The following is a 26,512-nucleotide window of genomic DNA, read 5'->3' as shown; positions in this document are numbered from 1 at the left end:
TCACGTTCTTCAACTAAATATCATGCATGCCACAGGGAAGATTCCATGTGCCATAACTAAGACCCAGAGCAGCCAAAGAAAGAAAGAATAAGAGAAATTCCTCTGGGTACGAATGAGTTAAATTTCCAAAGACTATATAAGTCTATTTGTTTCTACGTCCAGAATGATGCCATAAAAGTGATGAAAATATGCACATCAATTAATGTTAGGTTTCATTTTGTTTTCATCATAATGTTATATCACTAATTAGTAGTTTTCATCGTTCTCACTGCTTGCAATTCATTGGACATAATGAGATTAATAATGCTCATAAAACACCTCAAAATTACACACAAACATAACAAGCTCTAGAGAACTAAGATAAATGAAAACAAGATGACTAAGATTAAAATGACTGTACATGACCACTTCTGTCTTCAGTCATTGGTAAACAGAATTAATTTGGCTTTGCTCCAGGGTAAAACTTTGTTTATACACACATTTATGAATTTCTTAAGCTGAACTTCACAAGGGAAGGATAGACATACATACATAGAAATAGATAAGTAAATGGCCATTGGGATGACTACCAACCTAGACAGCATATTAAAAAGCAGAGACATTACTTTGCCAACAAAGGTTCATCTAGTCAAGGCTATGGTTTTTCCAATAGTCGTGTATGGATGTGAGAGTTGGACCATAGAGAAAGCTGAGTGCTAAAGAATTAATACTTTTGAACTGTGGTGTTGGAGAAGACTCTTGAGAGTCCATTGGACTATAAGGTGATCAAACCTATCAATACTAAAGGAAATCAATCCTGAATATTCACTGGGAGGACTGATGCTGAAGCTGAAGCTCCAATACTTTGACCACCTGATATGAAGAATTGACTCATTGGAAAAGACCTTGATGCTGGGAAAGATTGAAGGTGGGGGTCGACAGAGGATGAGATGGTTGGACGGCATCACTGACTCGATGGATGGACATGAGTTTGAACAAGTTCTGGGAGATGGTGATGGACAGAGAAGCCTGGTGTGCTGCAGTCCATGGGGTTGCAGAGTCAGACTGGACTGAGGGACTGAAATGAACTGAACTGAACTGAACTGAAGTGGCCCATTTAGACTGAAGTTTGGGGAAGGCTTCTCAGTGCCCTGAAGGTTAAATAAAAATTAGTGAAGACAAGTGGGGAGAGTACCATTGAAGAGAGAAGGTTTAACAGGAACAAAGATCCTGAGATAAGAAAGAGCTTGGCACCTTGTTGGCAAAAGTTAGTCTATGTAGGGAGTGTGTGTGTGAGGGGGAGTGGAGTGAGAAGGCAATTAGGTGTAGGAATCTGCCTCAGCAAGATGGCACCAAGGCTCTGGTATCAGAGGGTGGTGATGGTTGAAGATGTATTTGGGTAAATAACTTGGTTAATACTGGGAAGCATGCCAAATTAGTCACCCTGCTGGGATGTGAGCTGCCTGGGGACTGTGGGTCTGTGTGTGTATGTGCTTGCTTGCTTGCCTGCCTGTATGAGTGACTTAGAGCTCTAATAATCCGGGGTTAATAACAGGGAGACATCTGGCATGAATTTAATCAGGAGTTGTATGAATACTTTCTATGAATTATTTTGGTTAATATTAACAGTAGTTACGATATAACCCCACATCCAAGGAGTGGCGGATGCACGGGCACAGGAGGGAGCAGAGGAGCTATTCCACGTAAAGATCAGGAGGGGCGGCCATGAGGAGATACCCCTCGTCCAAGGTAAGGAGCAGCGGCTGCGCTTTGCTGGAGCAGCCATGAAGAGATACCCCAAGTCCAAGGTAAGAGAAACCCAAGTAAGATGACAGGTGTTGTGAGAGGGCATCAGAGGGCAGACACACTGAAACCATAATCACAGAAAACTAGCCAATCTGATCACACTAGGACCACAGCCTTGTCTAACTCAATGAAACTAAGCCATGCCCTGTGGGGCCACCCAAGACGGGCGGGTCATGGTGGAGAGGTCTGACAGAATGTGGTCCAATGGAGAAAGGAATGGCAAACCACTTCAGTATTCTTGCCTTGAGAACCCCATGAACAGTATGAAAAGGCAAAATGATAGGATACTGAAAGAGGAACTCCCCAGGTTGGTACGGGCCCAATATGCTACTGGAGACCAGTGGAAAAATAACTCCAGAAACAATGAAGGGATGGAACCAAAGCAAAAACAACACCCAGTTGTGGATGGGACTGGTGATAGAAGCAAGGTCCAGTGCTGGAACCTGGAATGTCAGGCCCATGAATCAAGGCAAATTGGAAATGGTCAAACAGGAGATGGCAAGAGTGAACGTCAACATTCTAGGAATCAGCGAACTAAAATGGACTGGAATGGGTGAATTTAACTCAGATGACCATTATATCTACTACTGTGGGCAGGAATCCCTTAGAAGAAATGGAGTGGCCATCATGGTCAATAAAAGAGTCCAAAATGCAGTACTTGGATGCAATCTCAAAAACAACAGAATGATCTCTGTTCGTTTCCAAGGCAAACCATTCAATATCACGGTAATCCAAGCCTATGCCCCAACCAGTAATGCTGAAGAAGCTGAACTTGAATGGTTCTATGAAGACCTACAAGACCTTTTAAAACTAACACCCAAAAAAGATGTCCTTTTCATTATAGGGGACTGGAATGCAAAAGTAGGAAGTCAAGAAATACCTGGAGTAACAGGCAAATTTGGCCTTGGAATATGGAATGAAGCAGGGCAAAGGCTAATAGAATTTTGCCAAGAAAATGCACTGGTCATAGCAAATACCCTCTTCCAACAACACAAGAGAAGACTCTACACAGGGACATCACCAGATGGTCAACACCGAAATCAGACTGATTATATTCTTTGTAGCCAAAGATGGAGAAGCTGTATACAGTCAACAAAAGCAAGACTGGGAGCTGACTGTGGCTCAGATCGTGAACTCCTTATTGCCAAATTCAGACTTAAATTTAAGAAAGTGGGGAAAACCATTGGACCATTCAGGTATGACCTAAATCAAATCCCTTATGATTATACAGTGGAAGTGAGAAATAGATTTAAGGGACTAGATCTGATAGACAGAGTGCCTGATGAACTATGGACAGAGGTTCGTGACATTGTACAGGAGACAGGGATCAAGACCATCCCCATGGAAAAGAAATGTAAAAAAGCAAAATGGCTGTTTGAGGAGGTCTTACAAATAGCTGTGAAAAGAAGAGAAGGGAAAAGCAAGGGAGAAAAGGAAAGATATAAGCATGTGAATGCAGAGTTCCAAAGAATAGCAAGGAGAGATAAGAAAGCCTTCCTCAGCGATCAATGCAAAGAAATAGAGGAAAACAACAGAATGGGAACAAGAAGAAGGCGATGGCACCCCACTCCAGTACTCTTGCCTGGAAATCCCATGGACTGAGGAGGCTGGTAGGCTGCAGTCCATGGGGTCACTAAGAATCGGACACAACTGAGCGACTTCACTTTCACTTTTCACTTTCATGCATTGGAGAAGGAAATGGCAACTCACTCCAGTGTTCTTGCCTGGAGAATCCCAGGGACGGGGGAGCCTGGTGGGCTGCCGTCTATGGGGTCACACAGAGTCAGACACAACTGAAGTGACTTAGCAGCAGCAGAGATCTCTTCAAGAAAACTAGAGATACCAAGGGAACATTTCATGCAAAGATGGGCTCAATAAAGAAATGGTATGGACCTAACAGAACCAGAAGATATTAAGAAGAGGTGGTAAGAATACACAGAAAAACTGTACAAAAAAGATCTTCATGACCCAGATAATCATGATGGTGTGATCACTCACCTAGAGCCAGACATCCTGGAATGTGAAGTCAAGTGGGCCTTAGGAAGCATCACTATGAACAAAGCTAGTGGAGGTGATGGAATTCCAGTTGAGCTATTTCAAATCCTGAAAGATGACGCTGTGAAAGTGCTGCACTCAATATGCCAGCAAATTTGGAAAACTCAGCAGTGGCCACAGGACTGGAAAAGGTCAGTTTTCATTCCAATCCCAAAGAAAGGCAATGCCAAAGAATGCTCAAACTACCGCACAATTGCACTCATCTCACATGCTAGTAAAGTAATGCTCAAAATTCTCCAAGCCAGGCTTCAGCAATACGTGAACCGTGAACTTCCAGATGTTCAAGCTGGTTTTAGAAAAGGCAGAGGAACCAGAGATCAAATTGCCAACATCTGCTGGATCATTGAAAAAGCAAGAGAGTTCCAGAAAAACATCTATTTCTGCTTTATTGACTATGCCAAAGCCTTTGACTGTGTGGATCACAATCAACTGTGGAAAAGTCTGAAAGAGATGGGAATACCAGACCACCTGACCTGCCTCTTGAGAAACCTATATGCAAGTCAGGAAGCAACAGTTAGAACCGGACATGGAACAACAGACTGGTTCCAAATAGGAAAAGGAGTACGTCAAGGCTGTATATTGTCACCCTGCCTGTTTAACTTATATACAGAGTACATCATGAAAACGCTGGGCTGGAAGAAGCACAAGCTGGAATCAAGATTGCCAGGAGAAATATCAATAACCTCAGATATGCAGATGACACCACCCTTATGGCAGAAAGTGAAGAGGAACTAAAAAGCCTCTTGATGAAAGTGAAAGAGGAGAGTGAAAAAGTTGGCTTAAAGCTCAACATTCAGAAAACTAAGATCATGGCCTCCGGTCCCATCACTTCATGGAAAATAGATGGGGAAACAGTGGAAACAGTGTCAGACTTTATTTTCTTGGGCTCCAAAATCACTGCAGATGGTGAGTGCAGCCATGATATTAAAAGATGCTTACTCCTTGGAAGGAAAGTTATGACCAACCTAGATAGCATATTCAAAAGCAGAAACATTACTTTGCCAACAAAGGTCCGTCTAGTCAAGGCTATGGTTTTTCCAGTGGTCATGTATGGATGTGAGTTGGACTGTGAAGAAAGCTGAGCGCCAAAGAATTGATACTTTTGAACTGTGGTGTTGGAGAAGACTCTTGAGAGTCCCTTGGACTGCAAGGAGATCCATCCAGTCCATCCTAAAGGAGAGCAGCCCTGGGTGTTCATTGGAAGGACTGATGCTGAAGCAGAAACTCCAGTACTTTGGCCACCTCATGTGAGAATTGACTCAGTGGAAAAGACTCTGATGCTGGGAGGGATTGGAGGCAGGAGGAGAAGGAGACGACAGAGGATGAGATGGCTGGATGGCATCACCTACTCTATGGACATGAGTTTGAGTGAACTCTGGGAGTTGGTGATGGACAGGGAGGCCTGGCATACTGTGATTCATTGGGTCGGAAAGAGTCAGACACAACTGAGCGACTGAACAGAACTGAGTGATGAATCAATTTTAACCAAGAGAAAGGAATGCAATTGAATGGTTAGACTGAGATTTGAACTTAAGTGGTGTGAGTCTGGAGCCCTCTCAGCTAACTTGGTTCTGAAAACCACACCTGTGTCAGGGTTGTACCGTAGTGAGAGGTACTTTCTCTTCTCCACTGCCTGGGGAAGGCGTTGTGTAGATGGAAAGGCTGTAGTAGGAATTTCACACATCCAGCCTCCTGTTAATAGTGGCTGTGACTTATTCTCACAACTGACCCAGAGCCAAACATCCAGACTTGGGCCTGGTGAAGTAGAAGCTGACATATGAGACCTCTGAGGATTAGAAATATATTGGGGGACTGAGTTTCTTGGGAAAACTGGACTTTGTTAAGTCAAGTGAAAAGGATTTGCCTGATGAAGGGATTTTGGTATATTCATGCAATGGGGATTAAATTTCAACTCAGGGCTGATAAAGGCTGGATCATTCTGGTTCTTTGAAGTTATCCTGCTCGTCATTGCTCTTCATTTCCATAATGATATTAGCAAGGCCACTCCCATCCTGACCCTTCTGGGCACAAGTTGAAGCCACTCCTTGGAACTGATTTCACTTCCTCTCAGTTTGTATTAATCTAGCATCCAAACTCCAAATTGAGCCTTCTCAAACTTACTTAAGTCTATTTCCTAACATTCTTCAAAGTGTTCCTATAGTGCTAATCATGCTGATAGTCATGTTGTCCCCAAAACTACTTGTGCCCTCTCACTCTAGTGAACATTTGGCCAAAATAGTCTTACCCGTTTTGTTCCACGTTGAAAGCCCATTTCCACATCCTTCCACGATGCTATTCCTTGAAAGTCACTTCCTTTCTGAATTACCTATTGTCCGTGTGATAGTTTTTGCACATGGTTGCATTTGCTCTTTATTATATGCTGCTTTGAGTTTCCCTAAATGTTTGGTGCAGAATTCTTACACAATCTCCTGGTTGGGCACAGAGGAGGTTTTAGGAGGTTTTACAGATATAGCACTGAATAGCATCATATCACATTGTAAGAGATGCATTCCTTCTTTGACTATTTTTCAATAATTTGGATAAGTAAAAGGATCTTTTTTGTACTAGTCTCTGTTTAATACCTATATAAAATATATTCCTCCTTACATAGAAATGAAAATTTCTTAGAATCTGAATAGACTATCACAAAATATTTTGCTGTTTTGTATTTCTTCTAACAGATATAAATACAGGCAAGTAATAGAGGTAAATCATTTACTATAGTAACATAAAATTTTTGAAAAATATATTTAAATAAAAATGTAGGTAAATTTTAAAAAGTGAATAATACTAGTACAGTCTCTGTGTATATGTGCAAAACTCATGAAGTGATATGTGAATGCCTGAGGACTACAAAACCCTGGTTTTATGAATATCAGTGCTATGCCACCATGAAGCACATAATTCATCAAGGTAGGGATATTCTTAAGAAGAAAGAGTGGACAATGGGAAGAAAGTTTGTGTGGATATTGGGAAATCTTGGTTCTGACTTTGGCAATGAGGGCTTAAAAGGACAAGTTCAGGAGTCAGGTCACCTAGATTTGAGTCCTGGTTCTCAATCCGATCCTGTATTAACTTAGATGATTAAGACTTGAAGGCTGTGCTATCTAATAGAACTTTCTGTGAGGTTGTTCGTGTTCTATATAATCTAGTACAATAGCCACTCTTGAGCATGTGAAAATTGGCCTGAGAAACATCTGTGGGACAGAATTTTAAATTTTGCTTAAATTCATTTAATTTGGACAGCAACCTGTAGCTTCTGGCTTCTTATTAGACTGTACAGCTCCAAGACTCAGCTGTTTCATCTATAAAATAAGCATCATGATCATATTTGCCTCAGAGGGTAGTTTGAGAATTAAATAAGGTAATGCATATGTGGTACTTAGTTTAGTATGTGGCACAGAAAAGAACTTAAAATATTAGCAATATATTTAACTGGTTTTATCGGTAATTTGTTTCATGTCTCTGAAACTCAGTAGTTGCTTTTGAATATTAATTTAATGGTATCTAAGATCATCTGAGTACTAATGTATCCCGTTCATGTCTGACACTAGACCCAAGTGTAGAATATATAGTAAGAGCTCAATCAACAAGAGAATAGGACAGCTTTTGTTGTTTGGTGTGGATTTTTTTTTTTTTTTTAATCTCAGTTTCAAATTTCTTGGAGCTGTGAAAGTTGAAATGTCTAAGGCAATAAAAAATTGCAGGGTGACCAAAATAAAGTTTGAGTAAATTAAAAAAGTTAATAGATGACAAAAGCATCCTAAATTGGATCTCAAAGCAAGTGTGAAGGTTTGTTGAATTGATTCTGTCATGTGTTAAAGTTTCTGATATTCTGGTATGATTGTGTCAGATAGCTGCCTTCCCTTGAGAATAAAGAGTTGCCATTTATTGAGAGCTCATGGCCTGCCTAGCATCTGCCTGGTTATTAGTGCTTATTCCACATCAACCTTACATGACGTGCTGTTATCCTGTTACAAAGGTCAGGAAACTGAGCCTTGGGAAGATCAAATGAGTTGCCCAAGGTCACACAGCTAAAAATAGATTCCAGCCCTACCTGGTTTAAAAGCTTGCTAGTTCTTTCCAGTGTAGCACAATGCATTTCTGCAGGCACATCTAATGACGTTGCAATATCTGAGCTATGGCTTTTATACTTAACATTTCTTGGCAGTTCATCAGAATCAAGATCTAAGGATCTATGTGCTTCGCTTGCAGTATTATACTCAGTCCTCTTCATCCAATCCTATGCAAGCCATTCTTAACACCTGTTTTGTTGACAAGTCAGCTGGGGCACAAAGGGCAAACAACTTACCCAAGGTCACCCAAGTACAACTAGGATTAAGCCCCACTTAGTGTGACACCTGAATCCAGGCCAGTAGTGCCGCTGTGAGGCCACGCATAGGTCAGTACCAGACCCAGGGATTTCTCTAGGAGCTTCCTTATCATTGCTGTTCAGTCGCTCAGTCATGTCCAACTCTTTGCAACCCCATGGTTGACAGCACACCAGGCTTCCCTGTCCTTCACTATCTTCTAGAGCTTGTTCAAACTCATATCCATTGAATCGGTGATGCCATCCAACCATCTCATCCTCTGTCGTCCCTTTCTCCTCCCACCTTCAATCTTTTCCAGCATCAGCGTTTTTCTAATGAATCAGCTCTTCGCATCAGGCGGCCAAAGTATTGGAGCTTCAGCTTCACCATTAGTCCTTCCAATGAATATTCAGGACTAATTTCCTTTAGGATTGACTGGTTTGATCTCCTTGTAGTTCAAGGGACTTTCAAGAGTCTTCTTCAACACCACATCAATTCTTCAGTGCTCAACTTTCTTTACAGTCCAACTCTCATACCCATAAATGACTAGTGAAAAAAATCATAGCTTTGACTATACGAATCTTTGTTGGAAAAGCAATGTCTCTGCTTTTTAATAGGCTGTCTGGGAGAAGACAATGGCAACCCACTCCAGTACTCTTGCCTGGAAAATCCCATGGACAGAGGAGCCTGGTAGGTTGCAGTCCATGGGGTCGCTAAGAGTAGGATATGACTGAGCGACTTCACTTTCATTTTTCACTTTCCTGCATTGGAGAAGGAAATGGCAACCCACTCCAGTGTTCTTGCCTGGAGGATCCCAGGGACGGGGGAGCCTGGTGGGCTGCCGTCTACGGGGCCGCACAGAGTCGGACACGACCGAAGTGACTTAGCAGCAGCAGCAGCAGGTTTGTCGTAGCTTTTCTTCCAAGGAGCAAGTGTCTTCTAATTTTGTGGCTGCAGTGATTTTGGAGCCCAAGATAATAGAGTCTCTTACTGTTTCCATTGTCTTCCCATCTATTTGCCGTGAAGTGATGGGACCAGATACCATGATCTTTGTCTTTTGAATGTTGAGTTTTAAGCCAGCTTTTTCACTCTCCTCTTTCACTTTCATCAAGAGTCTTTTTATCCTTATCATACCCTGAGTCTTTTTGCTGCCTCCTTCCATAATACTTTTTTTTTATACCTCTCCTTCTCCAGTTGACTTTTTGTTCTGTTAAACTCTGATTCCTTTTCTCCTCTGCTTATTTTTACTATTGGGATACTTTATGTAATATTAGGAAGTGTGTAGGTTTTCTGCCAAAAAAGAAAACAAATTTCTATTGACTGAAATAGTGAACTTTCAGAACAACTGGAATAGAAAAGTGTTGTGTGAATTCATTGAGTAAAGGAGCCCAAATTTTAGTTCTTTCTTCATTTTGCTAGTATAGTTTTCAAGTATTAATCGAAAGAGCAGCTATGTTGTACAGAAGCTCCAATATTTTATTTTCTATTAAGACAGTTTGGTTAAAAAAGCTATATCACTTTCTGCTTCTAGAAAAACTGCAGTTCTCAGGACTACAATATTTAAGGATATTAATGAGGAATATCCAAGAGAAACACTCATCATTTGAGGGGAAAATACATTTTCTATGTCAAGGAAAAGATATTCCTGTGTTGTAAGTGAGCCAAATTATGAGAATTATTCACAGACTTTTTTTTTTTATTGCACTTACCAGAGCAGTTAGGATAATCTATGCTCTATTGCATCATGTGGTACGTTCAAGATTTGGCATTTAAGTATGATACATGCTTAATTGAAACTATCCACTTGTTGTAAGAGTAAGAGAATTCTGTGAGTGGTTTTTCACCTGTCAGAGGTTATCGGAAGCTGTAATTCAGGGAAAAAAATGAAAGGAAAAGATGTAGGTAGCCCAACAGATTAATACTGCTTGGTGAACTTTCCACCTCCTCAGTGGGGTTTGAGAGCCAAAGAAATGACACGCTTTGATGATGACAATCTTGGGACTCCAAAGGCATTCACATAGTTTTTAGAATTTGTACTGAATATGGGCAAAATATACAAAACCCCAGCTAACCTTAATCAAAAATTTATTTCTTCCATTGCTGCCAGCCTGGACATAATGGAGCAAAATAATAACAAGCTGGATGCTACACACAAAACTTTATCATTTGTAAATTTTTTTTTTGATTTTTTTTTTTTTATCATTTGTAAATTTATGTGAGTTTATGTGCCCACTTGGTTTGGGCATATGCTCTGAGGTTCTATAAACTGTTAAGCCTCCATGTTTTTGTTAAGCTGTGAGCTTTCATTGGGGAGGAAATAATATATATATAGGCAGTATGAATAATATTTTTATCTGATGTCATCATTACGGAAAATGTACTGATTTTAACAGGATTAACTATATGACTATCAATATTTGACTGTTTTTGACCTATTAAATGTCAATTTTATATGGTTCAACCTAGTATTTTAAGATGTAAATAAACCACAGGCAAAGATAATATTTTTTGGATTCTAAGAATAACTGGAGTTACACTGGACTTTGTTCTACTTTATAGAAGCTATGGAGATTCAAACTTTTTTGTATTTTTAATGAGATGGACTGAAAAGTAAATATAGTTGTCCCTTGGTATCCACGGTGGATTGGTTCCAGTACCCCCGTGGACACCAAATCCATAGATCTGAAGTCCTTTACATCAGATGGCAGGGTAAAATTGGCCCTACATATCTGCAGATTCAGAACCTGTGGATACAGAGGGCTAACTGTAAAATTTAGTATGCTCTGACATTCTTAAATATTATATCACATTTGTTCAAACCACCAGACATTTCAAAACTATCAGACTCAAACAAACATTTCAAACAGATAAGGCACAACATTTAGTTATTGGGTTGAGTGTTTTCCGTGTCAACTTGAATAGGTATTAAATGGCAAGGAGGGAAATATAGATAGTTTTCCTCCTAGGAAAACCTGTAGCCATACAAATGGTCCCTTGCTTATCTAATGATTTTAAAACAAGAAGAAAAAGGCCATTGTACTTTAGGAAATATTTAAGATCTTGATCCCTTTGTTAGGGGAAGCACACTGATTGAAACTGCCCACCCTGGCCAGGCACCATAGTAACCATTTGCATGAGTTGTTTTATGACAGGAGGTCCTGATAAGGAATACGAAACTAATAAGCCACCACCAACCAGAAGAGTTCCAGAAAGGTCGAAAGGAGACAGCGGGTGTCTGTCCACTTCCCAGAATCCCTCTCACTAGCATCCTTCTTGGCTGAGCAATGTGTGCGCCACTAGGAAAGACTCTGAAGACCACCCCATCACCATAAAACCCAAGACTGCAAGCCACGCGGCAGAGCAGTTCTCCTGGGTTCCCTTACCCTACTGTTCTCCACCAGGGTGCCTTTCCCAATAAAATCTCTCGCTTGATGAACACGTGTCTCCTCGGACAATTCATTTCCAAGTGTTAGACAAGAGCCCGGTTTTGGGCCCTGGAAGGGGTCTGCTTTCCTGCAATACCTTGATTTGGAAAAATGGAATTCACTTTGTCGTTTAAACCATAGAGAGACTTTTCTAAGAGTGAAAATAAAATGACTCATTAAAATCATCACTACTAGAAATCAAAGGTCAGTTAGTTCCCAGAAAGAACAAGTAGCAAACTAGCAAAGTATTTCCCCCAATGTTTATTTTGAAGTATTTTAAACCTACAGAAAATTTGCAAAATAGTACAATGATTATTCATATACTCACCAAAATTCACCAATTATTCTATTGTTACTATTTTATTCTCTCTCTCTTTCTCTTTCCCTCAATTTTTATATCTATTCTGACAGACATAAATAAGCAAAGATATGTTTTAGGGTTTTTTCAAGGGTTATTTTTAAATGTTTTTCATGTGAGTGTGAATCTCTCCTTTTTTCCCAATTTAGCCAATGTGTTAAAGATTCATAGAGAGATTCTATCTCTTTAAAGTACTGAGTTATCTCAGGCATTTGTGCCTAATCAAACCCACTTCATTCCATAAAGTTCTAAAATTCATCCCTTGGAGAAAGAGGAAGCCGGAATGGTAATTCTATCATTTACCCACAGGGCATGTGGGTGAGAAAGAGTATTCACTGGGGACCTTCAGCAACAAAACAAAGCTCCAACAAATCAATTTAAAGGGGAGAAGGGATTATATTACCTTTCTCCTATCAAGGCAGGATCTAACTTTCACAACAAAATCCTTCGGGGAATTTATGAGTTCTACTCACTTGATCTTGTGCCTCTTCTGGAATAACCTGGTAACTGATCCCTGCCTCCAGCTTTTCCCTCCGCTCTCTAACTCATCCTGCACACTGCTGCCAGTTCAGCCTTCTGAGAGCTCTACCTTGATCATGTCATTCCCCTGGCTAGAAACTACCAATGTTGTCCATGTCCAACAGGACCAATTTAAAACTTCTTAGTCTCAGATGGATATTTAGCTGGTATCAATCACCTGCTATGGCTGTATCAGTTTTTACTGTTTTTATTTATTTTTTTAATAATGATTTTTAAAATAATTTTTTAAAAATTATTTATTTATTTTGGCTGTGGAAGATCATGGCATCTGGTCCCATCACTTCATGGGAAATAGATGGGGAAACACTGGAAACAGTGTAAAACTTTATTTTTGGGGGCTCCAAAATTACTGCAGGTGGTGACTGCAGCCATGAAATTAAAAGACGATTACTCCTTGGAAGGAAAGTTATGACCAACCTAGATAGCTTATTCAAAAGCAGAGGCATTACTTTGCCCACAAAAGTCCGTCTAGTCAAGGCTATGGTTTTTCCAGTGGTCATGTCTGGATGTGAGAATTGGACTGTGAAGAAAGCTAAGCATCGAAGAATTGATGCTTTTGAACTGTGGTGTTGGAGAAGACTCTTGAGAGTTCCTTGGACTGCAGGGAGATCCAACCAGTCCATTCTGAAGGAGATGAGCCCTGGGCTTTCTTTGGAAGGAATGATGCTGAAGCAGAAACTCCAGTACTTTGGCCACCTCATGTGAAGAGTTGACTCATTGGAAAAGATCCTGATGCTGGGAGGGATTGGGGGCTGGAGGAGAAGGGGACGACAGAGGATGAGATGGCTGGATGGCATCACTGACTTGATGGACGTGAGTCTGAGTGAACTCCGGGAGTTGGTGATGGACAGGGAGGCCTGGCATGCTGCGACTCATGGGGTCACAAAGAGTCAGACACGACTGAACGGCTGAACTGAACTGAACTGAACTGTGTTTTCATTGCTGTGTGGGCCTTTCTCTAGCTACAATGAGAGAGTAGCCTACTCTCTAAGTTGCAGTGCTTGGTGGTCTTCTCATTGCCATGGCTTCTCTTTGTGCAGAGCGTGGGCTCTAGGGCCTGCGGGCTTCAGTAGTTGCGGTTTCCGGGCTCTAGAACACAGAGGATTGTGGTTGTGGCACAGGAGCTTAGTTGCTCTGTGGCATGTGGGATCTTCCAGGATCAGGGATCAAACCCGTGTCTTCTGCATTGGAACACTGATTCTTTACCATGGAGCCACCAGGGAGGCCCTGTTTTCAGTTTTTAGTATATTAAAATACTTCCATTCTGTCTGTAAAGAGGAATACTGTATTGACTCTATAAAGACCTAATGATCTAGCATAGCATCAGCTATGACTGAGAGTAACGGGGCGTGGGAATGCTGCTGGCGGGAAGATGAGTGGTCGATGGTGGTTGCTAAGGGGTTCAGTGGCAGTGGCCCGTGCAGCTCCTGTCAGCGCCAAACCAAGATATCATTTTTGTTTTAGGTCTTGCCTTCAGTCCAATAAAAATAAAGAAATAGATTTTAAAAATCTTCCAGTATCTCACTCTCGGCACTGTTACAGTTTAATCCAGCCCTCCATAAGCTCCACTTTCACATCGATACATCATCCTCCATGGACCAGCCAGACTGACCTTAAGGCTTACATCAAAACATCCTCGAGCACTGCTGAAAACCCACATCCTTGCACATCGTAGATGAGTATCCAACTTCCTGATCATGGTCTACAGTGCCATGTGGGCTTGAGCTCACCTTCTTTCACTCTTCCCTTGCTGTATTCACATTGGCCTAATTTTCATCCCTCAATTACGCCAGACTTGTAGCCATTGCAGGATCTTCAGCATTTGCTCTTCTTTAAGCTTGGAACAACCTTCATAATTTTTGCTTCATGACAGCCTTCTTCTCGTAAGTCATGTCTTTATCCAAAGTAAAGCTTTTCTGGGCCAGTTTTGAAAACTCCTATCTCCTGTCCTATAGCCACTCTCTATTTTATTATTCCATTGCTTTATTATATCACAGAACACTTGCAATCATCTTATATATCTCTTTCTTACACATTTATTTACTCTCATCCTCTTCTGGGGTCTAAGTTTCTGGAAAACAGCCTTCTCTGTCTTGTCAATGCTTTATCCCAGAACACGGAACAGTGTGTCGCTGAACATGTTTGTTAACTGACTATCTGATTGACAAAACACTGAGCACCATGGCAGGCACATAGTAAGTACTCAATATCTGTTAGGTGTTTTATCACCAGAATTCTATTTAGTTGTATATCAGTTGGCCTCTTGATTTTTTGGCCCCATCTCTTTCACTTATTATGGAGAATTCCATGGACTATACAGTCCACGGGGTCACAAAGAGTCATACACGACTGAGCGACTTACACTTTTCTCTCACTTATATATACCAGAACCAGTAATATGCTTGACACTAAACTGATTTTGTTAAATCTGTATTTTTACTACAATAAATAATAACCTATTCTAGATCTCAGACGGACTTCTTGGGGTAGCGATCTCCTTTTCTTTCTCTTGATTCAGAATCAGATTTTTGCAAAGATTGGCTCTAAGTTTCTCAAGTTATGCATATTTCCTGTAAAACAAGTGCCATAAACTGGCAACCTGAGGGCTCCATATCACACTTGAATGTGATTTGTTTTGCTCGGCAGTGTATTCACATTTTTTTTAGTGTACATTTAAAAATCAAAAGAGTTCACAGTTTAACTTGGGAAAAAGAAATTATATTTTCAGTTTCTCTTGAAAAGAAAAGAAGGAGACGATCTGGATATAGTCAACTCAATTTCACTTAACCGTCTGCTGGAGCTAAGGAACAATTGCTCATTTCAATCTGTGCATGAGCCACAGAGGCTAGTCTAGCCCTTACTGATCCTTTTTCATTGGTTACTTGCTTAGATCCCTGGAAGAATTTGAGTTTGTGATTCTTATTGTAAAGAAAGTTTCCATAAGCAGAATAATGTTTTTTCCACCTTGCTGAATGGAATTAGAATTTCCCATGCTCATCTGATCCAGAGTCCTGGTTTCATTTGTTGGACTAAGAGTTACAGAAGGAAACTTGAGAAAGGAAGCTAACTTAGATCTAAGAGGAGGGGAGGACTGCAGATATGAAGGGGCAGATTTTATGTAAGGGGCAAGATGCTTATACAACATTTTGGATCTTCTGTTTTCAAAAAGAATATACAATTATGAATTTTTAAAAATAGTTAAGCTGTTCTCCGGGGCACTAGAAGAGACAGGAGCAAGGGTGGGGTCCTGAGGTTTGAGAATCAATAGCTTCATTGTAAACACTCCTCTGATTGGAGCAAGGAAGATGGGAAGCTCTATAAGCAGTCATTTAGACGTTAAACATCTGTGCTTACTGCAATATCAAACATGAAACTGAAGACCAGTTTGGTAAGTTGATAGAGGTTGAAGTGTGGGCTTTGTGCCAAAACATACTTCTGTTTTTTTGGTATATTATCTACTTTGTTCTGGAGGTAATCCTCTCCTTGGAGGTAAGGATTCTTAGATCCCTTGCAGCCTGAGTTTCCCAGGCTCCCATGTCAGCTGGCTTTGCCTAATGGGAGCCACTGGGTGGAGGTGGGTGGTGGGAGGAGGGGAGAAACTAGGGAGCTTCCCCCTCTCTCTGTCTGGATGGAACCTCCAGAAGCAGCTGTATCTCCCTGATGGTTCCAGCTTCCACGTGATAAACCCCTCATGGATCCTAATTCCAACCCCTCAACTCTGTTTCCGAGCTCACCGGCCCTTGTCTCTCTGGTAGAGGGTCATGGAGTGGACATTCCTGGTTGCTGTCAACTTCTGGGTTACTTCATTGTTCTCTCTTTGTCTTTTCAGCTCCTCTGTCACCAGTGTAAAAAATCCCCTGCCTTGAAATCCTCTTATTTCAAATCCTCAGAGGAGATTCTCTTTTTCTATTGGAATCTGATTGATATTGGGACATTTCTGACTATCTTTATTAATACACTATGCTCATGCTTAAGTCTATGATCCTAGGATTTTTATTATAAACTCTGATTTTTAATATAAAATCTTTTATACTTTTATCACTATAGGTTTTACATCATAAAAATGTATGAAGTATGCCTCATTGTTGTCAATTGTTTTTTAAATAGAAGGGGATAAGAACAAGTGCTTAAAAACTCTCTGTATTGGATTTCCCTCCTTCGATGTTTTAACTGATGAAGGGAGAGACGATGATACGTACCATGCTAGATTCATATGCTGAACCATAAGTTCGTTCATATTTTTATTTAATAAAGGTTTATTTAAATTCCTACATGTCAGGTACTCTGCAAAATTCTAGGGATGTAAGAAAAATGAATAATATTGTTACAAAGACTTCATAGTCTAGTAAAAAGGACTACCAATTCATAGATAATTATAAAGCCTCATGATAAATATTATAATGGAGATACATTAGAGGCTTTTTGGGAACACAAGGCACAGCTATCTAACCCAGTCCTACAGTATTTAAGTAAAAAGTTAATGGAACTCCCCTGGTGGTCCAGTGGCTAAGATTGGTGCTCCTAATGCAGGGGGCTGGGGTTCGATCCTCGGTCAGGGGACTAGATCCCACATGTCACAATTAAGAGCTCACATGCTGTAACTAAAGATCTTGCATGCTGCAACTAAGACCCAGTGTGGCCTAATATATAAACAAATATATTTTTTTAAGTAAGAAATTTATTTTAAAAGGTATCCCTTAAGCAAAAGCGTGGAGGTATTTAAGAAACCAAAGGAATGAATAAGAAAAAAAAAATCTCAATTCACTTCCAAAATTTCTATTGGATCTTTCACCTTAATGAGAATTTAGTAAACCCTGAATATCCCACATTGTTCCAAACATTAAGGAATTAAATAAATTCTTATGAAGTAGCTTACAACATACCCAAGGAAAAAGCAGAGAAAATGGCTATTCTTTGAGGGTCTACATTCTACTTGACCTTTTTATCATAAACATTAATGATAATAATGTCCTTAATCCTCACCAGAACTCTTTGAAATATTTTTTTCCAATTTTCAGGCAAGAAAACTGAATGCCAGAGAAATAAAACAATAAATTTAAAGTCATATCGATCATAAGAAAAATCAAGACCAAAACCCAAATCTATGCTCTAAAATCCATACTGTCTCCATTAATTTTATAAAAAAGATATTAAGAAAAATTCTAAGAGTTTATTTTTATACCTTTTTTAGAAAATAAAAATTATGTATCACATTACATAGTTTAAAAGTGAAAAGAACTGTATGATACAATTTAAAACCAACAACAATAAAAAAGCTCCCAACTATGGAAGAGCATCTGAAATGGAGAATTACATTCCCAAACACAGCAATCTGTATAAGCATTTTTCTAATATTAATGTATATCATGCTTGAAAATAACAAAATGTACTGAGTATATATAAATTGCTGCATAATTCTAATTTAATCCATTTATTATGCCTTTAACTTTGTGTTTTCAGAGTTTATGCTGAGATTTTACTAGCTGATAATGCCTTAATGATGACCCAGAATGAAGACAGAATGTTCTGTGTCAGATAACACGATAAAATATGTTGTTGTTCAGTTGCCAAGGTGTGTTTGACTCCTTATGACCCCACGGACTGCAGTAGGCCAGGCTTCCTTGTCCCTCACCATCTCCCGGAGTTTGCCCAAGTTCGTGTCCATTGAATGATAAAATACAGGATTAGCTTTGTATCAGATAATTCCCAAACACTGGTGAAATTATTGCAATCAAACTAGGCTCGTTCATCACTACTTCAGTATAGACCTATGCAGAGTATGTAAGTGGCATTGAAAGGCTAAATTATCACTATTGGGTTTACTAAGGTATGCAAAATGTTGCAAGTGTCATTTCAGCTACTAGCTGAGTTCTGTGACATGAAATCAAAGTTTGGATCATATGCTGCACTCAAACACCATTAATAACTTTCTTAAATTAGGGAAATTATTTCCGATGATACATATTTGCCATAGAAACTAATTTCTGAAACACAAACCTTTGTTATTTAATACAAAGTGTTGACCTTGTTAGTTATGCTAGAACTCTGGCAGTGCACAAGGTCGGAGCCAGTGTCCTTTTGAATATTTGATCATCTTTTACTCACTGCCCCCCGTGCTTCATTCTCTTTCTTGCTGTTCTCTTCTTGTAATGTGTTTGTTTTGTCTTATTTTGTTTTGCTTTGTTTTGTTTTTGTCCAAGGATATAACTGGGTCCCTCTTATGATCCAAAATGTTATTAGTTCTTTTCTTTTGATTTGCTGGTGTCTTGAATGGAGCATATGATCCAAACCTTGGATCTTAATCTATTGACTAAGTTTGGTGTATTGATGTCTCACTTATTTGTTAGCTGTTTAATTATCTTGAAAAGACTTTTTTAAAAGCCATGTATTCCACCTTTGTTAGTAGTCTTCAGTGATGATTTAAATGATCAAGTCTGCAATAACCAAAATCTGAAGTCTAGTTCCATCAGTTTTTCTCTAAACTGTATCTGGAATCCATCTGATTGCCTCCATTTCACTACTCTCCATTTGAGTAAACACCATCATCTCTTGCAGAGACTACTGATGCAACAGTAAGTTAACTTAATTTTCCTGTATTTTTGGTTGCCTCTTTGAACCTGACATTTTTCAATCTCAGCACAATGTACATTTTAGGCCAGACGATTTTTTTTTGTTGTGAATTGTGGGAGCTGGGTGTGGAGGAGCTGTCCTGTGCATAACAGGATGTTTGGCAGATGCTTGGTCTCTACCCTCTAGATGCTGGTAGCAGTCTCCCCCTTCCCTCCTCAGTTATGACAACCAAAAATGCCTGCATACATTGCCAATTGTCCCTTCTGGACTAAATCACCCTCCATTGAGAACCACTGTTCTAATCTATTTATTATACAAAGTTTAACCTAAAAAGTATGTGAGTCTTTAGCCCCCCATCATTGAATGCCCTTTAGTGGGCCTAGGACAGTTATTCAAACTCCTTGTAAAGCCTTTCAAGACCTGACCTGCAAAGGCTGCTGTTTGTATTCCTAACCACATCTCATGCCAATTTTCTGTTTAGACTTTATACTGTAACTGCATTGATCTTTGTCCTTCTCAAAACTCTTTATACCTGTAAGCCTTGACATGTGATGTTTCCTTTACCTAGAAGTCTTTTATTTTTGCTTTCCATCCTGTAGATCTCAGCTTAATTGCCATTTCCTCAAATAAACATTTTGTTGAATGAATGAATGAAGCAATTTTAATTCTAGATTGGGTGCTATCTCTGATGAACCACATATTCTATACCCTCTTAACAAAACAAGACAAGCCAAAGCAAAACAAACCCTAAACCATTCATCTACTCTTACCTTCCTTAAACCAAGGCAAATTATGATTTTCTCCAGGTATGCTGAGTCCCAGGGAAAAAAGGGCTAGTACATACCGCTGACCAGTCCTCAGGACTTTCTCTGCTCATCTTTTTTTCCTTAATACACTCTTTCAGATTATTTCGTGATCCTATTATGCTTTATGACCAAACTAATAATTTCTGAGAGGACTCAAGACAAACCAAATTCTCCTTTGTTTCCTTCTGTATTTCCTCTCCCCTTTCTCCATATTCCTGCAAACTGCAACTATAACGCACACAGTGAAATCATACAGATCATATTTCTCAAAGGGAATTATTCCAAATATGTTTTGCTTCATTTTTGAAAGAGAAATATTAATTCAACTCCAAATTTCTTCCCTTTGTGTTTAGGTTCAAGAGGATGTTAAGTGACAGGATTTCTATTTAGCCCATTATCTCAAGTTTCAGCATAATAATGCCTCAGCCCTAAGGTAGAGGTTAGTTTAATTCTTCAAATCTCAGTTTAAAGAATTCTGGAGAACTCAATCCAAATCACTAGACATTTATATTAGCTAACTTCCTGATGGAGGATAAACAGCCTGCAGATGCTGGATATGAAAGGTAGGAAATAATGCCCGTTCACAATATTTGTCTACTATGCCTATTGCAACTAAGATTATACAAGATAGAACGTTAACTTCAATCAAAGAGAGTTTGAATTGACAAGACTTATAGTAGAAAATATTGTGAAACAGTACACTGTCTTTTTGTATGTACAGTTTATCATCATTATTTATATCAGACTATGAGAAACAGATGTAAGATGTCTGGAGTTTTCTCTAGGGAGAAATAAGTAATACTAATGAAATACAGATTATGCTTGAACAGATAATCAAGAAATTAAAATTTATGACACTGAACAACTCTTGGCATGGGAATGATCTACTTGAAGTTTCAGAAGGCAATGTGCACCTGAGAAGAAATATCAGATACTCAGAAAGGAGAAAAGAGGTATTTGAACTGTACAATCCTAAAAAGTTAAGATGCAGCCTTAGGAAAATTCTGAAGTACAAATGAGTCCAATCCCCATTTTCTCATTACAAATAATATACACTGCTTTAATCAGGATGTAACTGGAGGAATGTTTGGGAAATTATGAAAGAGTAAGCTAAATTCTACAAAGAAGAGAGCACATGGCAAATAAATATTTTCTCTATTTTTTTCAAGGTAAGAAATAAAAATAAAATCTGATAGAAGAATGCGAGCCTGATGGAAAGGGAAAATGTTGAACTGAAAAACAGGGGCTCTGGCTTCAAATATTCACCCTGGTTCTGTGACCTTGGATGAGTCATTTACTTCCCCTGCCCTGCTCCCCAAATTAATGAAGTTTATTTTTTAGGTTCACAGCAAAATTGAGCAGAAAACACAGAAAGTTCCCGTATACCTCCTGTTTCTACAGTGCACAACTTCCCTCACTATCAACATCCATACTAGAGTGCTACATTCATTACGATAAACGGACCCTCACACTTCATTATCACTCAACCTCTCTGATTTACATTGAGGTTAACTCTTGATGTCATACATTCTATGGATTTTGCAAAATGCATAATGGTGTGTGTCCACCACTGTAGTACAGCAAAGATTAGTTTCTCTGTACCCAGATCCTTTGTGTTCTGCCTGTGCATGCTTTCCTTCCTCCCACCTGCTGGCAACCACTCATCTTTTATCGTGTCCATAGTTTTGCCATTTCCAGAAGGTCATATAGTTGGAATTATGCATTTAAGTTTCTTCCTTGTCTTTTCATGGCTTGGTAGCTCATTGAAAAAGACCCTGATGCTGGGAAAGATTGAGGGCAGGAGGAAAAGCAGGGTAGGGGGGCTGGGGGGTGGTGGTGACAGAGGATGACGGGGGGCGACAGAGGATGAGATGGTTGGATGGTATCACCAACTTGATGGACATGAGTTTGGGTGGACTCCAGGAGTTGGTGAAGGACAGGATGGCCTGGTGTGCTGCAGTTCATGGGGTCGCAAAGAGTAGGACACAACTGAGTGACTGAACTGAACTGAACTGAACTGAACTTTTGCATTTAGTAAAAAATATTGTTTTTAATTTCATTGAAATTTCTTCTTTGACACGTGTGATTAGAAGTCTGTTATTTAATCTGCAAATACTTTGAAATTCTTCTGCTATCTTCCTGTTATTGACTTCTAGTCTGATTCCATTGCTGTCTAAGAGTACAAATTGCATGATTTCTCTGTCCTTTAAATTTGTTGAGATGTGTTTTCTGACCCAGAATGTGGTTTACCTTGTAGAATGTTCTGTGAGAGTTTGAGAAAAATCTGTATTCTGCTGTTACATAAAGTAGTCAGGAGTTATTAATTATATCCTGTTGATTGATGGAGCTGTAGAGTTTAACTATATCCTTACTGATTTTCTTCCTGTTGAATCTTTCCATTTCTAATAGAAGAGGGTTGAAGTCTCAGCTATATAACAGTGCATTCATCTATTTCTCTTTGTAGTTCTATCAATTTTTGCCTCATGTATTTTGATGTTCTGTTGTCAAGCACATACATATTAAAGGTTGTTATGTCTTCTTGGAATAATGACCTTTTCTATCAATATCTAATGTTTTTCTTTACCCATGAAAATCTTCCTTGCTCTGAAGTTCTCTCTAGCTAAAATTGCTATAGTTACTCCTGCTTTCTTTTGATTGGTGGTCAGTTCAGTTCAGTCACTCAGCCGTGTCCGACTCTTTGTGACCCCATGCACTACGGCACTCCAGGCTTCCCTGTCAATCACCACCTCCCAGAGCTTGCTCAAATTCACGTCCATCGAGTCGGTGATGCCATCCAACCTTCTCATCCTCTGTCATCTCCTTCTCCTGCCTTCAATCTTTCCCAGCATCAGGGTCTTTTCCAGTGAATCAGGTGGCTTAAGGATTGACTGGTTAGATCCCCTTGCAGTCCAGGGGACTCTCAAGAGCTTTCTCCAACACCACAGTTCAAAACCATCAATTCTTCAGTGCTTTCTTTATGGTCCAACTCTCATATCCAAACATGACTACTGGAAAAACCATGCTGGTGCTAAGTTCCTTCAGTCGTGTCTGACTCTGTGTGACCCCATAGGCAGCAGCCCACCAGGCTCCACCGTCCCTGGGATTCTCTAGGCAAGAACACTGGAGTGGGTTGCCATTTCCTTCTCCAATGCATGAAAGTGAAAAGTGAAAGTGAAGTCGCTCAGTCGTGTCTGACTCCTAGCGACCCCATGGATTGCAGCCTACCAGACTCCTCCGTCCATGGGATTTTCCAGGCAAGAGTACTGGAGTGGGTTACCATTGCCTCTTCCGAAAAAGCTATGGAAAAACCATAGCTTCTACTATATGGGCCTTTGTGGTATAGTGATTTGTTTGATTAGTGTTAGCCTGGTACATCTTTCTCCAGCCATTTATTTTAATCTATATGTGTTTCTATATTAAAAGGGAATTTTTAGAGACAACATATATTTGAGTATTTTTTAATCTACTCAGACAATTTCTATTTTTAATTGATGTATTCAGACAATTGCTATTTAAGATGATTGTTGATATAGTTGGAGTAATATCATATTTGCTATTCTTTTCTATTTGTTGTCATTTATCCTTGTTCCTGTTTTGTCTTCCTGTACTTTTTCTGCCTTTTATGGTTTTAACTGAAAGTTTTATATGATTCTATTTTCTCATATCGACGGTCTTCTTTCTTTTTTTTTTTACTTTTTTAGTGGTTGCTTAGAGTTGGCAATATACATTTACAGCTAATCCAAGTCCACTTTCAAATGACACTAGATTGCTTCACATATAGTGTAAGTACTTTATAAAAACAAAATGTTTCTAATTCCTCCTTCCTACCCTTTATATCCTTGCTGCTATTCATTTCTTTTATATAAAAGCATACATAAATACATGAACATACATAATTGAATACATTGTTACTACTATTATTTTGAACACATAGTTATCCTATAAATCAATTAAGAATAAAAAAATAAAGGTTTTATTTTTGGAGGCACTTTTCCAATCATTCATGCTGAAATTAGGTCTTAAATCCTACAAAGAAACTGGGCAGGACTTATCCTCTGGGACCAATAGTTGTTCATCAAAGGACTATGTTCATTCCAGGTCTAACGTTACATAAATGCTGAAATCTTATTTGAGCCTGCCACCCATTATAAGATATTTAACATATAGGAGGTAAAACAATGGTGTTATTTAAGCGGATGAAATAATTACATAGGTGGTTAATTCTACAGTAATTCACAGTGAGAGAGTCTTAGAAAACACAGAGAACTGAAATGATAGTTTGTTTTTTAATAACGCTTTAAACAGTTTCTGAAAAACATGAGTATGCCCATGAGCAAAACACAAAACAAAGAAGAAAAAAACTAAAATGAGGCATAATAGAGAATGCTCCAAAGCTACCAACATAAACTGCAGAGCTTATCTGTTGCTCATTAGAAAACTGAGAATATATCAGACCTTTACAGAAACTCCTGTGAATATGAGAGCCTGGCACAGAAGCACGAAGGATGGCTGGGCTTTTCTAGGAGGGAGCTCATAGATTTGAGATTCATTCTAAGTGTTGAATGGAGCAAAGGGACAAGGGAGAAAATAATGAACTCAGCAGGGAAGAAGAACTAAAAGGATTTCCTGAAGATTATGGGTCAAGAGAATGACACAGATATGAGAGTTTTTGGATTTATACTGGGATCAGCGGTTGAAAAGTTTGCATTTCTCACATTGCCTAAATGCCGTCAGATTTGCAGAGGTGAAATGTTGGCCTGCTGGTTTAATATGTCTCTTAGCTTCAGAAGACAAGAGGAAATATGGCTAATTACTATGCAGGGACAACAGATGGAGATGATGTGGATAGCCAAATGATGGGATGATGGATCTTCGACCATCCGAGCAGAAATACTTTTTCCTCCCCAACCCATTGTCTATTCTCTTCTCAAGGGAACTGTCTAACTCTCTGTTCACTATTTTCCTGGTTATTTGGAAGAAGACAGTAATCACCCACATAGATTACATTATGTTCTTCCATGATTTCAACTACTCAAGGCAAACCTGCTGTCTGCAAACTCAAACAGAATGAGTTCCTCTTCTATGTCCTTAAATAGTGTGCATATCTGTGCCATAGCCCTTATTACTCTGTATGGCAGCAGTTTTCAACTTTTTGAGTTTTGAACATAGAATTTTTGCCAGAATATTTGAAGACATTAATAACATATCTATCAGTGTCACTGTGTTCACTGGGTAGCACTTCAGCCTTGTGTTACTATTTCAGAGAGATGTTTAACCTGATGATTCATGCACTCAGGAAAAAAATGTCTCAAACTTTTCAGTAATTTCTCAACAGCTGTGGCTTAATACTGCATCTCTTACTCTTCAGGGCTTTCATCCTGCAATATGTCACTTTGTGTAAACTGTTCAATCCCTCTTGGATCTCATTGTATATATTCTATTTTGTAATAAATAAAAATTTAAGTTATCAAATTTTGGCACATGCCTGCAGAAGATTTAGAGTATTCCAATGTGACATCATAGCTGTTGAGAACCACTGTTGTAGCAAATTCTTATATATATAAAACTGATTCACATTGCTGTACAGCAAAAACTAACACAAGATTATAAATCAACAATACTCTAATAAAAATTAATTTCAAAAATATTATAAATATTAAGGTTATATAGTAAGAATGAAGAATTTAAAAGACTTTAAAAAATATGACATGCTATAAAATGTGGGCATTTAATTTTTTAAATCTCATAATTCTTTGACTAAAGGCACTACGAATTTTCAGAAGTTTCATATAAAGATTTGCAAATACACTTGCTCTTTCTTCCTTCATCCCAGTCTCTGTCTTTTGCTTGGGACAAACATTTCCTGTCTCTTTCATAAAATTTCAGTACAACTCAGAAGTTACATAAACCTCAGCATGAGAGACTTTGAAGCATTAAATCTCCTTTTTTTAAAAGCTGAGGAATGTATTTTATGGGGTCTGCCCAGGAGAGTTCATTATCACAAAGCTAGTTGTGGCACCTAAATAATTAACCTATAACCAATATACGTGTGAAATTACTTCCTTAAGCTCACCTTGGTGACTGTTTGCCATTAAATTAGTAGGATAAATAATTTATGTCAAAATGTAGGCCTGAGATAACACCATTAAAACTGATAGAACTTGTTCATTAATTGTAAGAAATTAGATGAAACACAATTCCCCAAGAGCAAGCTATTCTGTGGCATAAATGGTGTGTTAGTTCTATGGTTGCATAGAGGAATAGATGAAGATCCTGGAATTGTTCAGCTGATGTGCTAGCTAATGTTTGCAAGGCATTGTGCTAAATATATGAGGAAAAAAAGGTGAGTGTCTATGTGAGGTAAGCAAATGAGAACAAAAAATTTCTTGAACTAAAAAAATAGAATTGCTTATGTTTGTTTTCAGTTTATGGCAAGGATTCTTCAACTTTGATTGGTCTCAAATCATTTATACCCAAAGAAAATCTGATTCAATTGGTCTAAGATGGGGTCCAAGAATATTCTTTTAAGATAAGTGCTGCAAGAGTTTCTGATGCAAGTGGTTAGTGGACCAAATTTTAAGAAGCACAGGCCTGTGCAGTTTGATGTATTTGACCACTATGTTGACCAGGCCTCCGTCTTGTTCACTTCCATAGCTCCAGCAC

This window comes from Bos indicus x Bos taurus, chromosome 15 (genome assembly GCF_003369695.1).
Source record: "Bos indicus x Bos taurus breed Angus x Brahman F1 hybrid chromosome 15, Bos_hybrid_MaternalHap_v2.0, whole genome shotgun sequence".
Lineage (NCBI taxonomy): Eukaryota > Metazoa > Chordata > Mammalia > Artiodactyla > Bovidae > Bos > Bos indicus x Bos taurus.
Note: the sequence above shows the minus strand (reverse complement) of the source record.